At 37.8% G+C, this 22,734-nt stretch overlaps 1 protein-coding gene across 1 annotated transcript in view; it reads left to right on the top strand.

Annotated features, from left to right (window-relative positions):
- Positions 1–192: 192 nt before the first annotated feature.
- Positions 193–22,734, top strand: part of plppr1 (phospholipid phosphatase related 1) — a 75,488-nt gene continuing 52,946 nt past the window's right edge. Inside the window, exon 1 of the mRNA XM_015035645.1 lies at positions 193–302. The gene's annotated coding sequence lies outside the window, so the exon portion shown is untranslated. The remainder of the gene's footprint in view (positions 303–22,734) is intronic.

Below are 22,734 nucleotides of genomic sequence, written 5' to 3'. Positions count from 1 at the left end.
TGAGCAGCGAGGTGAGATGTTTCCAGGGAGAGCTGTGAGGGCGACTGAGGGTGGGGGGGGGGGGGGAAGAAAGAGGGATGCAGTAAGAAGAGGGAGGAGTGTACAGGGTGTACCGCGTGTCCCCGCTCCAGTCATGACTGAGCTGCAGCCTCACCATGACGGAGCTCCCGTTCCCATGACAACTCAGCCTGTCAGATGGAGGGATGCGGGCAGGGAGAGGAGTGATGGCGGGGAGCAGACAGAGATGGAAAGATAAAGAAGATCTACTCACGGGGCTTTGGCAGAGCCGTTCCTTTGCAAAGGTGCGTTTGACATGTCTGCAGCAACCCGCCTCCCTCTGCTGTCCTCCCTTTCTCCTTGTCCTCTTCTTGTACTTCTGTCCCCTGGTGTCCTTTTGACAGAGTTGTGTCCTCCTCTTCCTTCTTTTCCTCCTCCCTTTCCACCTTCTTACCTCCTCCTCCTCCTCCTTTCCTCCTGCCTTTTCGGTGTATGGTGGTTATGGATGTGACAGAGCAGCAGCTGCTGCTGTGCCTGCATCACCTCACTCCACTAGGAGGAAGAAATGGGTGGAAGCATGTTACTGTGTGTGCACATGTGTGTGTGTGTGTGTGAGAGAGAGAGAGAGAGAAAGGGAAGAGAAGAAAAAAAGAGAGAAGAGGAAACAAAATATGAATATATAAACTGAGATGAGGTTTTGCAAAAAAAAAAAAAAAGGAAAAAGAGATAACAATGGAAATGCAGGAGAGCAGAGAAGGAGGGATCAAACAGATGACGAGAGAGAGTGGACAGAAAGAGAAAATGGCCAAAATGCAGCAGAGAATCAGAAGGAAAGAGAGGCTTTAGGGAGTTGCACTGTAATGAAAGGAGTGGCCAACCTGCTTACTGGAGAACAACCTTTCCCCTCTGAGGTGGAGGGAGTTTCTTTTAAAGAGGAAGAGAAGAGAAATCACCTTTTAATAAAAATTGAAAAAGATTAACTTCACAATGAAATCTCCAGATCTAAAAGTGGTCAGAAAATAACTACACAGATAGAACTGAGCTTATGTAAGACCTACAATTTTTTCCTTATTGTTAAACATGAACTTTTTTCATAATTTAAGATTACCAAAATGATTTCTGTTGTCTAAATACCCGAATATTAAGAAGGATGTTTTTAGAGCTTATGAATGACTGCTTTCTTCAAAAAAAGCTTACAAACCATAGTTACTATGCCTTTAAGCAACTTGGGAAACCCCAAACGGTGGCATGATTTTTTTCCACAAGCATCTGATTGGTTAATTCACAGCATCAGAATTCATTTCAAATGTGTATAAATGTGTTTTAAATGCATCAGCCTGTAAATACTCTTTAAAGTGCAAAATCATGGAAAAATCTAATCAGCTAAAGTACTGTGAAGAAAAGTGACAATCTCATCAAGTCTGGTTCATGCTTGGTCACAATTTCCAGAAACCTGATGGTATTTCACGTGCAATTTTGTTTCATATGTTTCAGGAAAGAGACGGGTGCTGTGTGAGTATCTTTTTTTTATGTGCACGCGCGTGTGTGCGTGTGCGTGTATTTGTGAAATCTCTCAAACCCAGAAGCAAAGCAAAAGGCATTGTGAAGACGCCGGCTGAAGCAGGTAAAAGAGCGTCATTATCCTGCAAGTGTCTCCAGAAGGGAAAAAAACTGCAAAAGCAACAAAAACCCGGATTATAGTTTGGAAATATCTGGGCCAGAGAAGATACACTGAAGATGATCAGTATATCAAAGTCATTAAGAAGCAAAAACAAGTCCCAACACTAGAGGATCCAGTTCCCATTTTTGAAGGTTAAGCTCTTTTGATAACTTGGTTATCAGAGAGTATGAAGCAGGCTTGACCCCTTTGGCCTCTTACTAAGGTCACAACCTCATCCCACCAGTACGACACTGGTCTAAGTAACCAAATTTATGGTAACCTCTGTCACCATGGCAGCTGTTTGCGTAGGGTCCCTGTCACTCATCTGGCTGCAATAAGGATATCAGCAAGAAGCTATAAAATATCTCTCTATTATGAATACTGGACGAATATGCAATGGTCCCTCTAGAACAGAGCTCTTAAATGGGGCAAATGTGCTCACATCTCCAAATTGCACGTAGGGGTCATGGCTGGCTGTCCCTCCATCCAGAACTTGGGCCTGGAAAAGAGCAGCTACAATCTCAGCAGACCACACATATCCTGGATACAAACAGTTTAGACTCTGGCCTTAAAGTTAGCTCTACAGATGCTATTTGAAGCCACCTCAGAGGAAGTATATTTTTAAAAATGTGTTTACTAAGTGCTTAACCAAAGTCAAATTGTTTTTGTACACAGACTTGGCAAATAAAGCTGATTTTGATTCAAATAACTTCCTCCGCAGTTAAGGTGGAGGTGCAGAAACTTCCCAAATGAGGAGTGAAATGTCAAATATCATTTCCATTAGGGTAGTGTCACTGGGTGGACAGAAATGCAGCAGCGATAAGCTGGGTAAAGTACCAAGAACACAAAGTAGAGAGTAGAGAGTACTAGAGATTTTTTTCTTCTAAATTTGCAGCAAACTGATGTTATTTGGATAGTCTAAGAGATTCTGGAGACTGCATGCTCTCTAAATCTGATGTGCATGAGGCTAATCACTACTAGTTTCCACCATTCCTATTTAAGAAGGACCACAAAAAAACAAGAACTTTAAATAAAAATCTTGGATGTATCCAAATATAATTATGGTTTGAGCAGTTAGAAGTGACTTTCATGGAGGCTCAGAGAAAATGTGGATAAAATCATGGTTATATTATCTCTTGTCATTATTTCTAACCTCGGAATGTTGTACTATGAGGTTTTGATGGGAGTGCAAGCTTTCTGTAAACAAACAAGACTTGTCATAATGTCTTTTAAAATGAGGTTATAGTAAAAACAAAAGCCTGCAGCTCATGAAGCTAAAGGCTTCAGGCATGTTATCTATTTTCTTTAATAAATTCCAGCAAGACTCCAGTCGCTACTGAAAGTGAGACCTGCTGAAAGCTGTTTAGTCTTTGGGATCTGGCTCCAGATAGTTGTCCAAACAAGAAGCTCAGCAGTGTTTTAATGGGGTCTGTAACCTGCTGCCGGAGTGCTTAGCTGCACTGATTGAAGGGTGGAGGGAAAGGCGAAGACCATCTGTAAGTTTTTTCCTTTTTATTATGACTTCCAGAACCTACTTTTTTTTTTTTTTTAAACACACACGTCTATCAGTTTAGCTTCTTGTCTTTATCGATGCTTTCTGCAACAGTTGCTCTTTCCTGTTGTCTCATCTCGAGTCACATGGCAGAGGCCACTTCTCATAAAAGTCCCAAGATGTTTCACATTCCTCACTGTCTCACATTTATGTTTACACTTTTAACAAGCTCTCCTCAGCATGTCTCTCCCCTGCGTGTGGCCTCTTGTCTATCTCCGTTTCCTTTCTTGACAGTCCGAGTTGAGCTGGTTATCATGTTGCCTGGTATGCCAGTTATTCAGAGGCTGCTCCACAAGTTTTGGTAGTGACCTTAAATGGGCATCACACAGGCACCCTTCACATATTCTGTCACACACACACACACACACACACACACACACACACACACACACACACACACTCGTTCTGACTCTGCAGGTTGAGTGTTACAAGACCGCCAGAAGCCGATTAGTCATTTGAAGTGTATTACAAACCCTTTGTGAGCTGTAATTTAATATAACGTTATTGTAAGAATTTACACACACAAACCCGACAGCATGTGGGAGAGTTGGCCAATTTTTTCTTTGAGCTCAAAAAGGAAATGAATATTGTTACTGATTCACTGAATTATGTTTTTCTTATAATAATAATAATAAACTTGAGTTATGCTAAATATTGTTTTAATCCATGACTGACTTTGTGTAGTTGGTTCAACTTTATACAGCAATTTGAGTTTCCCCACACATGACTGTCTACCAATATTTTAAGATTTGTTCAGAGAGGGGGGGAAAAAAAATCCCTCATTGAAATGTTTTTAACAGAATCAAGCAACCTTTAATGATACCCATAAGATAAATGAGAAACTATTCTCACGTCTCTACAGTTCTTTTTAAGTTCAGTGTCAAGGAACGTTTAATTCACTACCTTCTGTTTCTTTGGGGTTTAAATATACCCTGATGTGGAAACTCTGAGAAATCCAAAAGCTGCTGCAGCTTTAACTGAAGCCATGTCCTTTGCTTAGTACAAAATATTTACTCTGACCAGCTTGAAGAGCTTCGTCTGCAGGATCCACAAATTACCACTAAACACAACTCACATCTTTCTCATTGGTACCAGGTCTTAGTCCAGCAATTTATTAAAATCTGTGAATTTTTAAGTTGGAGTATCCTGTAATAAATCTTCAAAGCAAAGTTTGTGAACTTTGGTATTTAAATCTTAAAATTGTGGGGAAAAAAAGTCTGAATAAAATAATTCAATTAAATTTGATTTGGGGTATCAATAACTCACATTCTTCTATCTCCTGGGAGGTTTTTTTTTCCGTTTTCCGTTTCTGTGTGGCTCCCAATTACAATCAATCATTAGCTACACAGAGCTTCAGAAATTGCTTGAGCAAAGAATAAAACTTTGGAAATGCAAGACTTGCCTAAGTTGGATCATTTATTTGAACGAGTAAGGAGATCTCTCTGGCTGCAAACAGCTTATTTGAGATGCCTCAGGAATCTGCACCAAAGGTAGAAACTTTAAAAAAAAATTTGATTAGAAGCATATTTAGAAAATCTCAAGAATATTTGCGCTTTAAGCCAAGTTCACCGTCTTTGTTTGTTCAAGATATGAGATGGGTTCTGGTTTTTCTCTGCACTATCACTTCCCTGACAGTAGAGCAGCTTACTCAGAGCTCACATAAGGAGACATGACAACGATCTGGCAGAAAGACGGGTGACAAACCTGGCACAGAAACCTCTCTGACAGAAATGATGAATGAGGTGTCAAATATACCAGCTGAATGAACTGATATCCCCTTTCTGGACCCTTACTATTAGAAGCAGCGCAGTAAAGTTAGAATAATCCTGCTTTAGAAGGTGCCGACAGTGTAGCACAGAGTGGATGGTTGCAAATGGGACCCGTAAATTCAACCGACTCCTGCCATCTTGTGGGCATAAAACGCCATCACAAAGAGATCCAACACTGCGGCGTCAACATGGAGATGCTGTTGCATCATGTAGTTATTAATAGAAGTGGTGAAATGATCAGCAGCACGTATGTAGCGTCTCGGTGCTGAGCCATGACACCTTTGGGATGTAAATTACGTTGGACTGAAATGCTTACTGGAGCACTTTGACTGGAGAACCACAGGAGGCCGTGTACAAAGGTGTGGGGATATTTTAGCATTAAATGTACTGTCAATTTATTTTCAAAATCTATGCAAGGTTGAAAAATGCGCTATATTTTGCGCATTGCTTGTCAATTTGTCTAATTTGTTTGTTCTACACATGTTGTTGCTGTGTTAAATATGATAAAATATTTTTTTTGTTGTAAATGAATTACCTCCATCTTCTAGCAATATAGTCATAAATCCTTGTTTAATTGCAGACAAAATTACTTAAACTTGCAATGACAGCAGGAATCCAGTAGAGGTCGCTGCTTTTCAAAATTTAAAACTAAATCAATTAGCAAGTAAACGTTTTCAAGAAAAAAAAATCTAAGAAAAATAAATATGTCCTTTAACAATATCAGGCATTCTCATGTTACTTTATACAGTAAATTATATTTGATGGCAGATAAAGGCAAACATAACAGTAAACTACAGTACAGAGGTTCATAAAAATGGATCACTTCAAAAACATTTTTATTTCATTAGTATTGCTGAATATTTAATTGTGTCCAAAGTAAATAATATGACAAAACTTCTATAACATATCTTGCTTATTAAATATACAGTACTGTTTATTTAGAGCAGGGAAGGTGGTCTTTTTGCAAATGTTAAGCATTATTATTAGTTTAGGTTAGTTTTAAAAGTCACAAACTTCTTACAACGGTCTGTGTCCAAAATAAAGGGAAATAGAAGTAATTGCAGTTTAGAAACAAATAAAGCAACCTGCTCAAAAAAATAAAGGGAACATTTCACTTTAATTTTGTGTGTGGCTCCAAATCCAGGCCTCCATTGGTTAATAAATTTGATTTCCATTGATGATTTTTGTGTGATTTTGTTGTCAGCACATTCAACTTTGTACAGAACAAAGTATTCAATGAGAATATTTCATTGATTTAGATCTAGGATGTGTTATTTCCCTTTATTTTTTTGAGCAGTGTATATATACCTATATAGATATATATCTATATATATCTATACATATGAAAACAATGTTTCAGTTCAATACCAGTGTTTGCCGTCAACAGGAAGAAAACAGCACAACAATAAAATTTTCATGAGGCCAGCGAAATGAAAAAAGAAATACAACTGTATGACCCACTTCAGCTGTGGAAATAAGTTTGTTTACCACAGTGATGATGAACAATTCATGAACATCCTGGTCGGGAACCGAGTAACAATGAAGGATGCTGACATCCTAACTGGGAATATAAGTGATTAAGAGAAATAAAATATTCAACAAAAGAACTTGGTTTCTCTTTCAGTGCAGGTGCACAAACAAGTCAGGGTGATTTCCATTATAGCACTCACAGTGACATCAACATGAGATGAGGCTTAGAGATATCTCAGAGTTTAAAGTTTGTTATGATAATTTATAACATGCAAATATATCAGCTCAGTATGGAGTTGCTTAATATTTCTGGAAATAGTAAATACTGTTTATATTCATGAGAAATGTATATATCTATGAGAAATGTGCAGATTATTTACCGTTTACAAAAGGTCATCATTTTAATTTATTTAAATCAATGTTTTTCCCCAGAACAAAAGCATAAAAAAAATCTGTTAAAATTTCAAAGCAAGAATTTGATTATGAATTCTACATGAAAGTATAAATATTTGCATGTGCTCCGACCAATATTTGTTTGATGTTTGTCACCTGTCCCTTTGCAAGTTACATGTCAACAAAAACACAAAGTCCTTAATTTGCCTCTTTTCTAAAAGACATCAGTGAAGTAGAGCAGGCATCTCAAACTCCAATCCTTGAAGGTTGAGGAACAGCTTTAATATTTACTTCTGTTTAATAACAGTTATGTCAAATAATTAGGTTATTATAAACATAAAACCGATGAAGAAATTCAACTAAAAGTTGCAGGATGCTGGCTGAAGAGAACTAGAGTTGGAGTTTACCTCTAAAGTTGAGGCTCCATTCAGCCCCACCAGAAGCGTAACTCCTTGCCAGTAAAAATGCACAGGCCTACAATAAAAATGGCCGACATGTGGGCCAACAGCTGGACTTTGCATCTGCTGCGCTGTCCTCAGACACTCGGCAGTCATTCAGCGCTCACCTCGAAGGAAAGTGCTGTTAAACGACATGAGGCTGACTTGGGCTGACTATATTTTTCTCCTATAAGCAGAATAATTAAGGTCAAAGTTCTCAAAAAATGTCAGCTTCACTTCATTGATGGACAGACAGGAAGACAGATGACAAAGAAACAGCAGTCACCTCATAATCAAGATGTTTTTTATAACCCCCTAAAAAAATCTGTTCAACAAGGCTGGGAAACCCTTCAAGCTCTGGGAAATCCAGCAGCTTGGAGGAGGAGAAAGAAAATTGAGTGGAGACCTCTCTGCTCAGATGGTGAGGAGGAGGCATTACAGCGACATTGTGTGTATACAGTAAATCCACAAAACAAATGTTGGTTTTGTGGGTTTAATGTATTCATAACAGCATGCTTTTACAGGTTAGTGTAGTAGATATGTGTGTGTGTGTGTGTGTAAAACTGTGGCACTCAAAATGAAGGCCAGGGCCCCCGAGACAAACGTGTCCGCTTACCGGCTTGGTTACCATGACGACAGGGGGATGGGAAAGGCTCTGTTGGAATTGCCATTAAAATGGAGAGTGGTGAGCCACTGCATGCCTGCACATGTACACAACACATTCTCATGAGGACAAGGCACTTGTACAACACCCATGAATCTGACCACAGTGAGCATGCAACTATTACATCTATCAACATGCTAATACTGCGGTAATGGCTGATAAAACAAGCGGGTTGTCGTAATGTGCAATCCTCCCCAGTCCTTTGCCACAACTACGTAACACAACCATAGTGCTGGGAAAAATGACTTCTCCCCTACAAAGCTTATTACAGATGATCAAACAAATTCTAATAACCTGACTAAATTAAAAACTCAGTTTTTAAATGATTGCATTCATTAAAGACGAAAAAGTTATTATGAACTAATTCGGCAAGATCTCAGGAACCCCGAGGAAACATGAACGTGAATGAAAACGGAAAAGTCGGAGATTCTAACAGATACTTGGTGTTACAACTTTAGTTATCAATAAACAGTGCAGACTTTAACCATCCTAACTGTTTTTTAACAAAATCCTGATGAGTGGCTGCACTGAAAGTTCCAAGAGAACCTGAAGAAAATGCTGCGTTTTTTTTTTTTTTTTTAAAGGCCTCAAATGATTAAGCGGATGTGTTTTCCTGATGGTCTTAGTTTTCTAAGTTGATGTCCACTTTGTTCCCTCACAGACCCTGTTTCATGCTGGATCAATTGCACAGCTGCTTTACTGAAAAATATTTGTAGCATAGAATCATATTTAATATTTTTTTCATATTAAGATTCTTCAGCTTTTATCCTTTTTTTTTTAAAGTTTCTATCTTTCTAATTTAAGTTGCTCCTTCCACCTACCCTCACCACAATCTCCGCTAGTAAGCTTTCTTTTACTTCATATTTATTTTTAAGAGGCTGCCAGATCAAATGCTGGATATCCAACCTTATGTTAAACCATGCCATTGTATTTAACCAAACAGAGATGCTTTTGCTCATTCCATCAGAATGATCAGGAAAAACACCCATCACATTTCTTGCACAGTCACACTAATCCGTGTTGTTCTCCCATTGCACATGTGTTTATAGTCATGTGACATCATGCTGAATCAAGTACCTCTTTGATGTGTTCGTCGCTGGAGAAAGCATTAGCATATCGTCGTTCTGTTGTGCAGTTCATCTTCAAAGGGAATACAAAGACAAACATATTTTGCATTAATAAAAAATTAAATATAGAAAACAAGAGCTGATGCTTAAAATAGATCAGCATCAGGGTATCTGAGCTGACACTATTAGATAACTGAAACGGAAGTGCAGAATCAGGGAAGAAGATCCACAAGATTTTAGACAAGAGCAGCATTAATTTAAGCATACAGGTAGTGCTTCAATAGATTGATTTACTTCAAAGTAAATCTAGCTGTAGGGATGGTCCAGTCAAAGTCCAGACCTAAATCTAACTGAGAATTTGTGGCCAGATTTGAAAACTAATGTGGCTATCCAATTGGACTGAATTTAATAGGCCTAAGAGACTCCCAGCAATTAAAGGTGATTCTAGACTATATTGAGGCACATGATGGGGGAGTCGATCGGGTCTAAGAACAAAGTCGCAAATTTGCCTGATTTTTATTTGCAAAAAAGTTTTTGAAAACAAACCATTTTTCTTCTACTTCACAATGATGCATAAGTTTGTGTCCATTATATGAAATCCCATAAAATACATTGAAGTTTGTTGTAATGTGACAATGAGAGACAGCTCAGTACTTTTCAAGAGCATCATTCCATTGTGCAACTCATTTGCAAGACACAGCAAAAGTGTTTGTGCATTTTCACAATAATATCAAATAAGTAAAATGAAATGGCAACTTCACGAAGCACATAGATTCAAGCACATAGAGTTATTAAGTACGGTCATATTAATAAAACATGGCTCGCATATGAACATAGTCCTGAGCAAAGAGCTGTTTGGAGGTAGAAAAATATGCTGCCATCCTAATCACAATTTGTTACGAGAAATAAACAAAAAACTGGTAGAATGGTATAGTCAGTTTAAAAAAAAAATCATTTCAAACAGCCATGTTTTGTAACAATATTTTAGCAGTTTCTTAAATCCAGCTTCAGAAGTGAAAAACAGCAAGAAGCCATCCTTTATATCAACAGGAATTATTTCCCACTAATGTGATTGTTTCTGAGTTCTTGCAGCAGATTGAGTCAGAACACTGGCAACAACAGAATCGTGATTTCACACCACCGTTGGGCTCTTTCAGCAAGCAAATATTCAGGTCATGCAAATATCTCCCTGATGATATGTGTAAAGGCAGAAGCTTCTCTAAATAACATGGCAACAATAATTAACTGCTGCAGTCAAACTTTATGTTCATGTCAATTTTGTGGCTTTACGACAACTGGCTCTGGACCGTGACCTTTACTTTAAAGGCTCTGTGTCCTCCACACTGACACGTGAATCTCTGCAGCATTCGATGTGTGGCCGTTGGATGTGCGTCTCATTTGAGCTTGCACTGTGCTCACTGACCCGCACGTCTCCGAGAAGTGACAAAACGCGAGGAAAGCATTGGAAGGAAAGATTTTAAATAGTTAGGATAGAGCAATGATTGTGCATTCTATTATTTATTTGCTGCAGATATGAGTCTGCATTATTCATCCACGTAAGAAGGACATATACGACCCGCTCTGCAATATGTTAGCTTTTTGGTGTGGATGTTTTTCTCTTTCAAAGTGTAGGTAAACTTCTTTAAAATATATTACATTCCGATGCTTGAATAAAATAACATTTTAATATTATGCTGAACCCCTCACTGCCTTGGGCAGACTCCATTACTAATGCTTTTTCTTTCCTTCTCCTAGTCTGTGCATGTTTGTTTGAGTTGAGTCATATCGTAGGCTTTCAGGACTCTGAATTGAATAGGACAGAATGCTGCATCTTTTATCTAACACATATGATTTAATCACATAAATAGGTAGCCCAGCTCACCTTTTTGGGTCTGAACTGAAGGAACGTAGATACGAGTTTGTATTTTCCTCTGTTCAGAATGTTCAGGGTATCTGAAAGTCCAGCCTAAGGCCTGGGTATGGAACAGCATTGGAGGATGTGATGGTTTGTGTGTTTTTTGTATTAATTTATTTTATTTCAACAGTTATGAAGAGCTAAAGAGAAACATAAATGTATTCTTTCTGCTTTGACAGATATTTTCTGTTTTTGCCTTTTTGCCACAATTCATAACATGCAAAGACATTAAGAGTAAATACTAGAAACAGTTTAGAAATGGTTATTTCCTTTATTGAAGGAAGAAAAAAAAAAAAAAAGACGATCTAAACCGACCTGCCACAACTGAAAAAGGCAGTTTTATCAGTTGCTCCGAGGCTTGCCTGACTAAAACTCCTCAATGTGGCCTAAATAAAGCAATTCTGCAAAAAAAAGAGTTCACCTCAAAGACTCAATAGCAGTTGTCCTGCAAACAATAGCACAATCATCTGGGAATACACTTTTGCTCTTCATGCCTTTTTCCCTCAATAATCAAACTCAACATTTTCAAATTGCTTTTTGCATTTACTCTGGCTATTTGTTAAAATTAGTTTGACAACCTGAAACAAATGTGACAAAAAAAAAAAAGCAACAACAGGAAAAATACTTAAAGCAGCAAATACTTTTTTGCAGCGCTTCATATCTTCTGCGTTTTGAATGAGACGTTTTCTGGGTCAGCCTCTCGGTTTTCAGCTGAGATTAAAATTACAGTTACTTAGCCCCAAGAAGCTTAAACTGTGTGCGATCTCACTTTATTAGGATACAATGCTGCTGCAGATTTAGGTTTCTTATATAAATGTGAATAAATTATTCATTTTCAGCCAGTTCTCAAAAGCTGTGCATATGTGTGTGTATTTTTATCTTTAAAAAGTGCACAGCTTAATTAGTGTTGCCACAGGGATCGTTTTTGGCCCACCCTCTGCTGACATCATAACCCTGTTTGTTCATCTCACGAACATCTGTTCCCAGTCAGTGCAAACAATTCACCTCGAGAAATGTAACCCTCTTCACAGTTCAGACATGCAGTTTAGAGCACCATCTTTGAAAAAAAAAGAAAAAAAAAAGAAAAACACTTATTGACATCATTGCAGTGAGCATAAATCATCTATAAGCAATTCACTGCACAAGGTACATTAAAACAAATCTGATTATCACATCGCTATGCTACTAAAAAGCATAATCATGACAAGGCCTAACAGGTAAAAATCATATCTTTCTTTTGAACATAAGACATAGTGACTCAGCACATACAGTTTTCCAGTCTCATACAAAACAAAGTTGAATGCGTCGTGTACGCTAATAATTTTGTTTCACAAGCAGCACTAATGTTTCCTGTGATCACTTTTAATAGACTGATGAATTCAAACAAGAAACACCCTAAGAGCAGCTTTAGGTGCCACGGCCCAAACAGGTGAATGCATGGGAGGGGCCGGCCCAGCATTTCCTGTGAGTTACGTCACTAATTGCATCAGCGGGCACAACCAAACGGAGGATTTTCTTATTTGTATTGTCTGTTTTCTTTGAGTTGCCCTATATTAAATGTTTTATTTTGCACTTATATTTATACAGTATTTTTGCAGTTTAGTTATGTAGATGAGTTTGTAAATTAGATTAATAATTAAATTTGATTTTGTTGTTTGGTTTGACCTTTTCTCATGGTAAAGGTGTTGCCAGTTCTGTAAAGATTTTGACTACTCAAGAGGAATGTCAGAAAAACAAAGACGTTAATAAAATCAAGGGTCATTGACAGTGCTAAGATCATCTTCCTAATTTTTTTTACTATGTAGACATATTGATAATTTTAACAAATACAAAAAAAAATGGCATATATTTTTAAGAAAAGTTGCACACCCATCTTTAATTGACTGAATTCTGCATTTTTAAATGTTGAAAGTAGAAGAATTTATTTATTAAGAAAATTACTGTTCATTTTATGTTTGCAGGCTTTAGGTGAGCCTAGCTGAATTGTCGCCTCAGTTTCCTGTTCTTAGCTTACAGAAGTGCCATCTCACATAACTCCTCTGAGCTCTGACAGCAAGAAATTTTCATCCATGCAACAACCGCTCACTGGACATATTTCTTCCTCAGATCATCCTCTGTAAACTGAGGGATGATTGTGCATAAAAAACTTGGTGACTCATCTGAATTACTCAGATCAGCCCATCTGTACTCAACAATGATGCCAGTGTTAAGATTCCTTAACGCCCCTTCTTACACATTCAGATGGTCAGTTTGGACTTTAATGAGTTGTCTTCACTCATTCTAGATGCCTAAATGCATTGACTTGCTCCAATGGCGATAACATTGGTAAATATTACAATGACGATAACTCTTGTGATATGTGTCCGTTTTCATCTTTCTTCTCTTTCTCATCTGTACGTCCACGCTCTGCTGTCATGGAACTCTATCCAACTACATAAGACATGTAGAGCCGTGTGCAATATGCACATTGCATGTAGAAACACAAGAGACTATTGTGTTTTTGTGTTTGACCAGCTCCTGTTTGGACATATCTTTGTACATAGAATTGATGTACAACTCACTTTTTTTTTCCTTATCAAGAGAGATATAAGGTTAAAGCGCCTCTGGCAGCAAAATGCATTTTGCATTGAGGTCAAACGAGGGCAGAGTCCACTGAGAAAAACTCACATCCTTATGCTGTGCTGAGTACCTGAGTTAAAATCTTGAAGCAGAAATAGTCAAAAATACCGGAGCCCAACGATTGTTGGTTAACATTGAAAATACACACACGCATACACGGAGGGAGCTTGGCACAATCTGGGAACCTCTGGATGTATTTTACACTATGTATATATTGCTTTCGCTGCTCCTGCTGCTAACCTTTTAGCAGGTCTTAAAGCTACTAGCAAAAGTCTATGAAACTGCAGAGGTGAGGTTGTGAAAATGTTCTGCTTCGAATGAGAATGGCAAACAGAAATGAGCTAATCCTACGAGGGTAAATAAATAAACATAATGAGGAGTTTTTCAAGTTACGCTTTTTGAAGATCCAGCAGACCAGTGCAAAACGAAGAAGGAAAAAGCTGAAAGGGTGTGATGATTCGTGACTGATGGGAACGAAAAGCTCCACCTCACTCTGTATCCCAGGCCTTTTGTCTTGCCTCACTAATCCTTCTCACACCCCGGCCTCTCTTCTCCCATAAGCCCACATCCCCATCAACCCTCTCCCAATCCTTCCTGCGCACGTATCTCCTCATTTCACGTCAAACATAATTCAGCTGCCTCCTGGTTCCGCTGCTCACTCCTCTTTGACCTTCTCACTTATTTTATCACCTCCTTCTCCCCTGCCTCCCCTTCTCCTGCATCAATCCTGCCCTCTGGAAGCTCTGGCTTCCCAGCTGTGACCCATGCACGCTTCTCTTCCCTGTGATCCTGTTAAAGCTTCATGTCAGCATTAATGTCTCTCTGCACATATTAAAGCAGACAGGCATTGTGAGGGCCTGAAAGCTGGAGGCTTAGCCTAGGTCTGCACAGGCTTGTCTCCTTTATTGTAGTTTGTGTGATACAGACTGTCTCTTTCTCCTGTCCTCCTTTGCCAGGGACACTTCATGATTATTTGCAGGCTTGTCCGGCGTCAGTACTGTCCTCATCTACAGCCTGTTACAATGCATGGATGGAAGAAAATGTTATTTTGAAGGTAATGTGTATTGATCAAAAAAACTAAAAAAAAAATCTCTGCTTTCTGAATTAATGCTGCTGTCAAGGAGGTTTAATTGATCTTTGCCCAGGGCGCAGATACTATCTTGTGAGAAGAGACGGGTCTTTTCATCTTCAGTGTCAGGATTAAGATTCAGGGTTATTTCCTGACAAAACACATTTCTATGATAAAATGACCCATTTCACAATTTTAGGACACCTGACTGAGGTGAAACTTTCCTTTCCTAGAAAAGTCCCCCATGAAATTTGTTTATGTAGCATAATAATATAGCACTTAATACTTTACTAAAATGTATTAGCCTTTCCCCACAAAGGGACACCGTATTCTCTCTATGATGAAGCAAAAATAAATACTTTTTTTTCACACCTTTATTCCCTCAAACATTTCCTCAGTATTCTCTTAAATCATGTTATTTCGTCACTATTTGTCCACTCTACAGACTTCAAAGAGACTCTTATTATCTTTCAGATTTTAGGTTTTTCTTCAACTTTTCAAAGTTCCTTTGCAGCTTTTTGTTCTCACTACTTATCCCCACAATGACTTTATTTATTTTTTTTCTTAAGCAACTGAACGTTCCCATTCTGGTATCAGTTTGTTGGTTGCCAAGACAACCTACCAAGCTAAGTTATTTATAGCAGCAGATCAGCATGAATCCCACCCAGTACAGGCGTGTTATTTTTTCATGAATTTGTTCCTGTGCGAGGCCGTTATATCAGAGAAAAAAGTAATTCTGCAGTTGGTAACCTGTCTGAGATTTCAGTGAATGAAGTTACAGTTCCTATAATTCATTATAATTTGGAGCTGCACATGCATAATCTAATGTTGCAAATGTATGTAATTAAGCAGACAAGTTCACAGGCTCCAACATCAGCGCAGAAATTTCACACTCACACATTCATGGGTTCCACAACATCTGAACTGTGCAAGCTAGGAACTCCAGCAGCAGCTCTCAGAGCCACATTTCTGTATGTGGAGGCAACTTTCAGAAGGAATGCATTGCTCTTACATTGTTCATTAATGATATTGTGAGATTGAACCTCAACACAAACCTGCTAGACACAGACTGTGAGCTGTCTCAGACAGCCCAGAGTTGCTATATGAGGAGATTTGATATACCTAGTAGCCTCCCAGCTGAAAGCACAAGCTGACTCTCAGGGGGCCATCCTTCAATGAGCTGTATGCCTTTGCTGACTCCACCACTGACAGGACCACCAGTGATGTAAAAACTTGGGATTTCCAATGGTTCTGCAGGTGGAAAGTTGCCTAATAAGAGGGTTTGTGTAAATGTACACCCTAAACATAAATATTTTAGTTTTTGCAAACCAAGCTAAAGAACCTATAGACATATATTTGTTGAATTTCTAGGCTTTTGGTTATTATTGGTAGAGGTAGCTATGGATGTTTAACTCAATGAAAATCTAAACCTCATGCCATTATGAAAAGGATTCTTGAATTCACAGTTTAATTTTTCACATATTTGAAATACTTATATGACAAGGATGCAAATTGTTATCTGGTTTACAGATATTTAGAATTATTAACAAACTTTTATAGAACCTGGACAAACAAGGGTTAGTTTGAGCTTAGATGTCTAAATGTCTTCGCTATTTTTCAAATTATAAATGTGTTAAATTTTTTTCTTTCAAGTTTAACCCAGCTCATAGTTCATAGCTCATCAACTATCATGAAGTCTGTTTGATGGATCCAAGAGCTTACAAAAAGAATAGGGTTAAAATAAAAATGCAGGACAAGAGAGAAAGCCACAAACAACATATAGTGTGGATGTGAAAAGGAGAAAAAAATGACTTTGCTTGTTTTTGTTTGTTCAAATTAGATTAGGTAAAATCCAGTGCAAAAGCAGGAACAAAATTACCGGTTGGTGCTTGTTTGCCATATTAAGGTCACACACATTTATATACACCTTACTCTCACAGAGTGCTGCAGTGTGCAGAAGCAAGTGCCTGACATTGATTACAGACCAAATTAGGCGTAAACACATAGGAGAACAAACTCAAGCTGTGGGAGAGCTTCTGTCCAGCAGCCAATTCAGCAAGTTTGTTGGTATCTTTGTACGAACTTTAAAAACAGGGAAATTAATCTCTGTTCCTCATAAGCACAACTTGAATTCAGTATTGGAAATTATTGTCTGTTTTTGCTGGTTGTAAGGTGGAATTAACGGAATTGTTAATAGAAAACCAAACTGTAAGCTAAAAAAAGAACAGTTTAGCATGTTTAGTCTAGAATTTTTAGTTGAATTTTGTCCAATGTTTTTATTGTTGAGTGTCCAATAATTAGAAATTAGAAATTGTTTAGGTTTATGACTTTTGCAATTATTTTTTTTTTATGTCTCCATCCTGCCAAAGACTACAGATGAAAATTCTGTGTTAGATTGAGGTATCAATGTTGAATAAGATGAGCTCTTAAAATTAAATAGATAATATAACAATTTTAATAAGTTGCTGAGTCTGATGCTCCCGACTGTAAAGTGGTACTTTATGACTATACATTACTGGGTTTCTGTGGAAACAAATGGCTATAGATTGAAAACCTTTTTATTGTTTGTCTTCCTCCAGTGTGTGTGTGTGTGTGTGTGTGTGTGTGTGTGTACATTTAGCTGGAGCTGCAACCAAGGCCGTAGCTCCTGTTACGTTACCATGGAAACGAGCCTATCGCTTGGGAGCCACCGAGAAACTAAACACCCTCTGATCAATAAGAGTCTTTAATAATATGTCCGACAGACACACACACACACACGCACATGCAAAATGGAGACACACTAACCCAGACTCAGTAAGTACTGTTGCGTTGAAGGAGCCTTTTATTGAGATAGTGTAGGATGAGCAGAAAATAGCCGGACTCTTTTGAAGCCTACTGAGACGTTTAACTGAGAGCTGCAGGGAGAAGTCATGGCAGTTGGCAAACTGCTGAAGAGGGAAATCTGGAGTGTTACCACTATTAGTATCACAAAATGTCTTGAAAAGAGGAGAGGCTCAAAATGACACTTCTCAATGTGAATTTTTATAACAGAACACTTAAAATATTACTAAAATATATATAAAAAGTTGTGTAAACTAAAACTGAAATTTTAAACATTAAAAGAACAGTGGATGCATGTTACATAGAGAGGCTAATAGTGATTACATTGTGGCACAGATAGTGAAGAAATTAGACAAAGATAACGTAAGTAAATACAAAAAGCGGTATGGTATGTTATGACTTCAATTTATGTATGAAATTCAAACCAATAATTTTGTTAGTCTATCACCTAGAGGCCATGTAAAATATATTTAAGTTTTGTGGTACAACATGAAAAAATGACAAATTTCAAGCCAAATCGGTGTATTTTAGAAGCAATTATATAATATATGTGTAGCATAACAAATATTTAGACAGTGTATATAGTTTTGTCGTGCATCATTAGCACACTGTAGAAACTCTATAGTGTTGCTGAATCTGTGCAAAACTTTTTTGCCAAACAGGGAGAGTAACAGGAGGCATACAGTAAATGAGATGACAAGCATACTCTCAATAAAAGCTGTTATGGGTGTGTGTGTGTGTGCGCACGCGTGCGTGTACTTCACTCCTGCACAGGGCTCTATAACCCAGACCAGTTAATCAAGTGACTGCAAAAAAATCTGGCAGGACATGTCATAAATAATGAATGTGAAAAAAATAAAAAATAATTCAATAAATCAAGGTGCTTTACGGTATGCGATTCCATATTTTGGACTTTGTTCTGTTGTGTTTCTTCTGCTTCTTGCATTCAAAGCTGTTAACAGTTTATGAGTTTCTTGTTGGTGTTTTCCCGTTTTATTTTGATAAGTCAGGTCAGTTCTCTTTACTTCCTGTTTCCAGCCTCATGTTTAGCAGTGTTGTGTTGGTGTTCTGTTTACAAGTTTCTGATCCATGTGATAAAGTTTTATTTCAGTTTATAAAAACCCAACAGCTTACAGTATTTCACTGTATTGTTTTTTGAATCTAAATTTCTTTCCCCAATAAAGTATGTTGTTCCAACTAATTTTGGATCACTTTAAGTGTCTATGGTATTTATTACTATGCTAGTTGCCAAAAAATATTTTTATCATTTTGCAATAAACTAAATAAAAATAATAGCAGTAAGCAAAACTAGTGCTTCTTTTAAGCCTCACTTAATGCCAAAAATAAGTAAAATATTTAATAGCTTCAATAAGTTATAATTATTGGTTTTCAAGGCTAGAAATGCTAGCTGTGAAAGATAATCTTGAAGAGGATCTTCTTATACTAATTTTGAATGTGGAAAACCCCATTGAAATTACTGTCATAGCCGTTTTATATACTTTCCTCTTAGAGTATAATCAAAACGACAACAGCCAGTTTAAACACAATAGTAGAGTCAAATTCCAGCATTTAATTGTCCCTTCTGTATTTCAGTACATTTGTCAGTGTCCATTATGTTGCTATTATTTGCTGTGTTGCTTCTCAGTATTTATGGGACTATATCAAGCTGTGTGTGAAAGAATGATACATTAACATCCCTTATTCCACAGACTTTTCTTCCCTCCCTAAATAGGCCGATCATCACCACCTGGTGCTGACACACATGTGGAGGAAACAATGGAGACATAGAGCCACTGTCCCTCATAGCAACCAACTATGGTCTGCAAAATATAGTAAACATCAGGCTACTGGTCACTAGTGATACAACAACACAAATTCAAATCAGTTCAGAACCACGGATAGGATCGGATCATTTTTGACACTATCAATTTCAACTTAGAGCCTGGAGCAGCTAGCTACTGCTGAAGCTAGGTTTATTGTTGACGCGTTGAACCGAGCACGCAGCAGCGCGCGTTGAAGCGGATACGCAGAGGCACGGACCGCTTGCGCAGCGCGTCACAGCATCTCGTGCACCTCTGGATCTTTGTCTCGGCGCGGATCGCGCGCGCCGCCATTCACACAAAATGGACGATGCTCTCCCAGGAGGCTCTAAACCTTAACTATAAACGCCATAGTCCTATATGCCTTCAGTCCCTGACATCACCGCTGAACCACTGACAGAAAAAAGGGGATGTAAGCTAGGCGGCTGGGCTGATACAACTTACAATCAGACTACAGTTAACTCACACTTTGTGAATAATGTCAGAGTTGCTACCTGTAACTAGCCCGGCTCCGTCGCTGGGCTGGCAGTTTTGGCGGGTCTGAATCGCTGCCAAAAAAAAAAAAAGTCCGGTTCATCTCCAAGACAAAATATGCGTCCAATTTGTGGCTTTTCTTTCCTCTCTTTTTTCCATCCTTTTCACTTTGCTGCGCTCCACTCATGTTAACTTAGTCCGTAAAACTGCTCTAGCTAGTTTACCATCTGTTACCAAGTGACTGATGATGACGTTGGTGGACGGCTGGTGACAAGTTTTACCCAGAATACACTTGGAGACAATATTGGCTATCCTCTTGTAATTTTACGTGTCATCAAGTTAAATGTAAGAGTAAAAGTAAAGCCAGTCATGTAGCACAACATTTTATTCAATTTTTTACACCCACTATGTCCCTAAAATCAGTCGGTCTTGTAGTTTGTAGCAATCATGAGTCAACAATGACAGGGGCAACCTAATTCTACTGGGGGTAACATGTTATGTAATTCTACATATACAACATACTCAACAAGAAAGAACTCACCTTTTCCAGCTCTCATCAAATGTGATAAAGGCTTGGACTCCACAAGTTATAGTCTGCTTCCCATCCGGGCTCCCTCCCTGAAGCCCCGCCCCTGATTACGACAATGCTTTTGAATATTACTAAAGTACACACACTACCAAAATTTCAGCTGGGTTTATGATTAATACCAAAATGATCTATACACCTGGCAAATTTACATTTTATTTAACCATGAAGTATGCGTCGCCAGGTAAAAACGTAATACCTGTAAAATATATTTTGTAAATTCTCTTTTGCTTTTATTTCACCTGCAAGGTTGCAGTCCTTATTTTTGTCAGCATGTGGCGCTGTTGAAACAGAGCGGTTTAAAAGTACCGGAAGTTGAAACAAACTCTTGTTTACGTATGCTGGCACTCTGACTAAGAAAACGGAAGTGGAGGACAGTTTTGAACTGAGACTTGTTGGGATGACCACTTTATGGCCACATAACTAAAGAATCAAGATTTCATTTCTGGTAGTTAATGTCCAAAATGTATTAGTTCCCATGCCAAGCTGGAGTGATGTTACTAACGTCATGTCGTTTCATCTGTCCTTATTAGTTCAGTTTTCTGTTAAATGTTCTGCATCAATGCTGTTGATAGCGCTGTTAATTCACCATTTTGCTAAAGCCGTTGCTGGTTAAGCATTTTAAACTAGTATCTAATAGACCATTTACATAACAAAATACTATTTTTGCTGCATTTCTTGAACTTTATTTTTCAGTTTTGCAACTCCTAGAAAATTTTCTTTTTGAAAATAAAGAACCCCTTTTTTGTTTGATGTTCAGCGTGCTCTATTTATTCCAGTTTATTTCAGCTTTCACTTTTTTTATTTGATGTTCTATGTGCCCTGTCAGTCCCGGCTTACAAGTCATACATTGTAAAAGTATATTTTTCTGATCACAGTTTGTTGTGACTGTGGACCAAGGATGAGAGATAACGAGGCGCAGAGATATTGAGCTCAAAAATCTCATGGATGGAAGAAGGTGAGTCAGAGCATGGAGTGTAATGTAGCATGCAGGCCAAATCTAGATCACTGAACACACCAGTATTCCTTTTGTAATTTTTCATATCGGAGATGGGCAGCATGATTTCACTTCAGTGTGTCTGTCCCAGTTTTGGCAGCAGTGCATTTACAGTGCTAATGCTGGAAGCAGTTCAGGCCTTTCTTTGACACAATTATGTACTTTAAAAGTGGTGGATACTGTAGTTTAGATGGGATTTCATTTATTTATTTTTTATTAGTTTATAGTATCAGATTATATGCTTTGGATAACCAGTGTTTCCAAAAAAAACATTTCCCTTTCTTGCATGGAAATATGCCATCCTCTCTGCTCTATACACCCAAATAAAACTATTTTCATTGGTACTTTCTCTCATATCTTATTCAATGGATCTTATTCTAAAGGTCTGATATGTTGAACAATTCTGAGGGTTTCAAATCTGTAACATTTTAAAAGCTTGTCATATCTTCATGTAAGCAACTATCCCTATGTCTATTAGAACTCATGTGAATCCTGTTTTTCAATGGAAAAACATTATTTTACATCAAATCTATCACTTATATTCTCCATGAATTATGACCATTAGTTCCAGGAGCACATATTAGCTATCCATTGATTCAAGTTCAAGTTAAGAAGTGGCAGTCCACCCTTCCTGTAGGATTTCTGTTTATGCATTTTAGATATTTGGGGTCATTTAGTAAAATTAAATCCAGTATTTACCCCATGGACAATTCCAGCGGAGGTCCAGTTTTCAGACCACTCTACCCTATAAATTAACATGTTTTAGAAAGCAAGCAGTGCTGATAAAGCAATTTGGGTTTCCCATTATGTGGAACTAAAAATAATATCAATTTTAAATAAAGCCTTATACACTATGCTGCCCTGCTTAAATATGAAGAAAATGATTCAGTTCAGCAGTCCAGGTTGAGCAATAACTCGGCTGTTTTATTTATAGGTGGGTTTTCTCCAAAGAAATATGAGAATCTTACAGCCACTGAAATGCTTGGCATGCAGTTTCTTTTGAGGCTGCAGGTTGACTTGACTGAAGTGTTTTTTTTATATACATTTGGACTTCAGGAGGTAAACCGTCTTCGGTGTGAACACTTTCATATGCAGAGAAGGTCCACAGTAAAATATGGCAGTTTTTTTAAAGTAAGTTTTTCTTTAACAAAAATATGTTTATGAATATATGTAGAAATTAATAAATTAAACAAATAAATTCAGCATTTTTTGTAACTCAGTAATTTATTAGAAAACAATTATAACAACTATGAATTGTTGAGCCTATAAAATGTAAAGTCACTATTTTATTTATTTAGGTATTAAACAGTTGGTGTGCTCTAGTGAACAATGAGATAATTTAAACTGACATTAAATAAATTGACTGTCACATGTATTTTGATATTAAGGTGTATTGGAGAGTAGCTTAAGGGAGTGATAACT

This window comes from Poecilia latipinna, unplaced genomic scaffold (genome assembly GCF_001443285.1).
Source record: "Poecilia latipinna isolate Pla-1442-1.1 unplaced genomic scaffold, P_latipinna-1.0 Scaffold342, whole genome shotgun sequence".
NCBI lineage: Eukaryota > Metazoa > Chordata > Actinopteri > Cyprinodontiformes > Poeciliidae > Poecilia > Poecilia latipinna.
The sequence above is the reverse complement of the archived record's forward strand: the minus strand, read 5'-3'. Positions and strand labels throughout refer to the sequence as shown.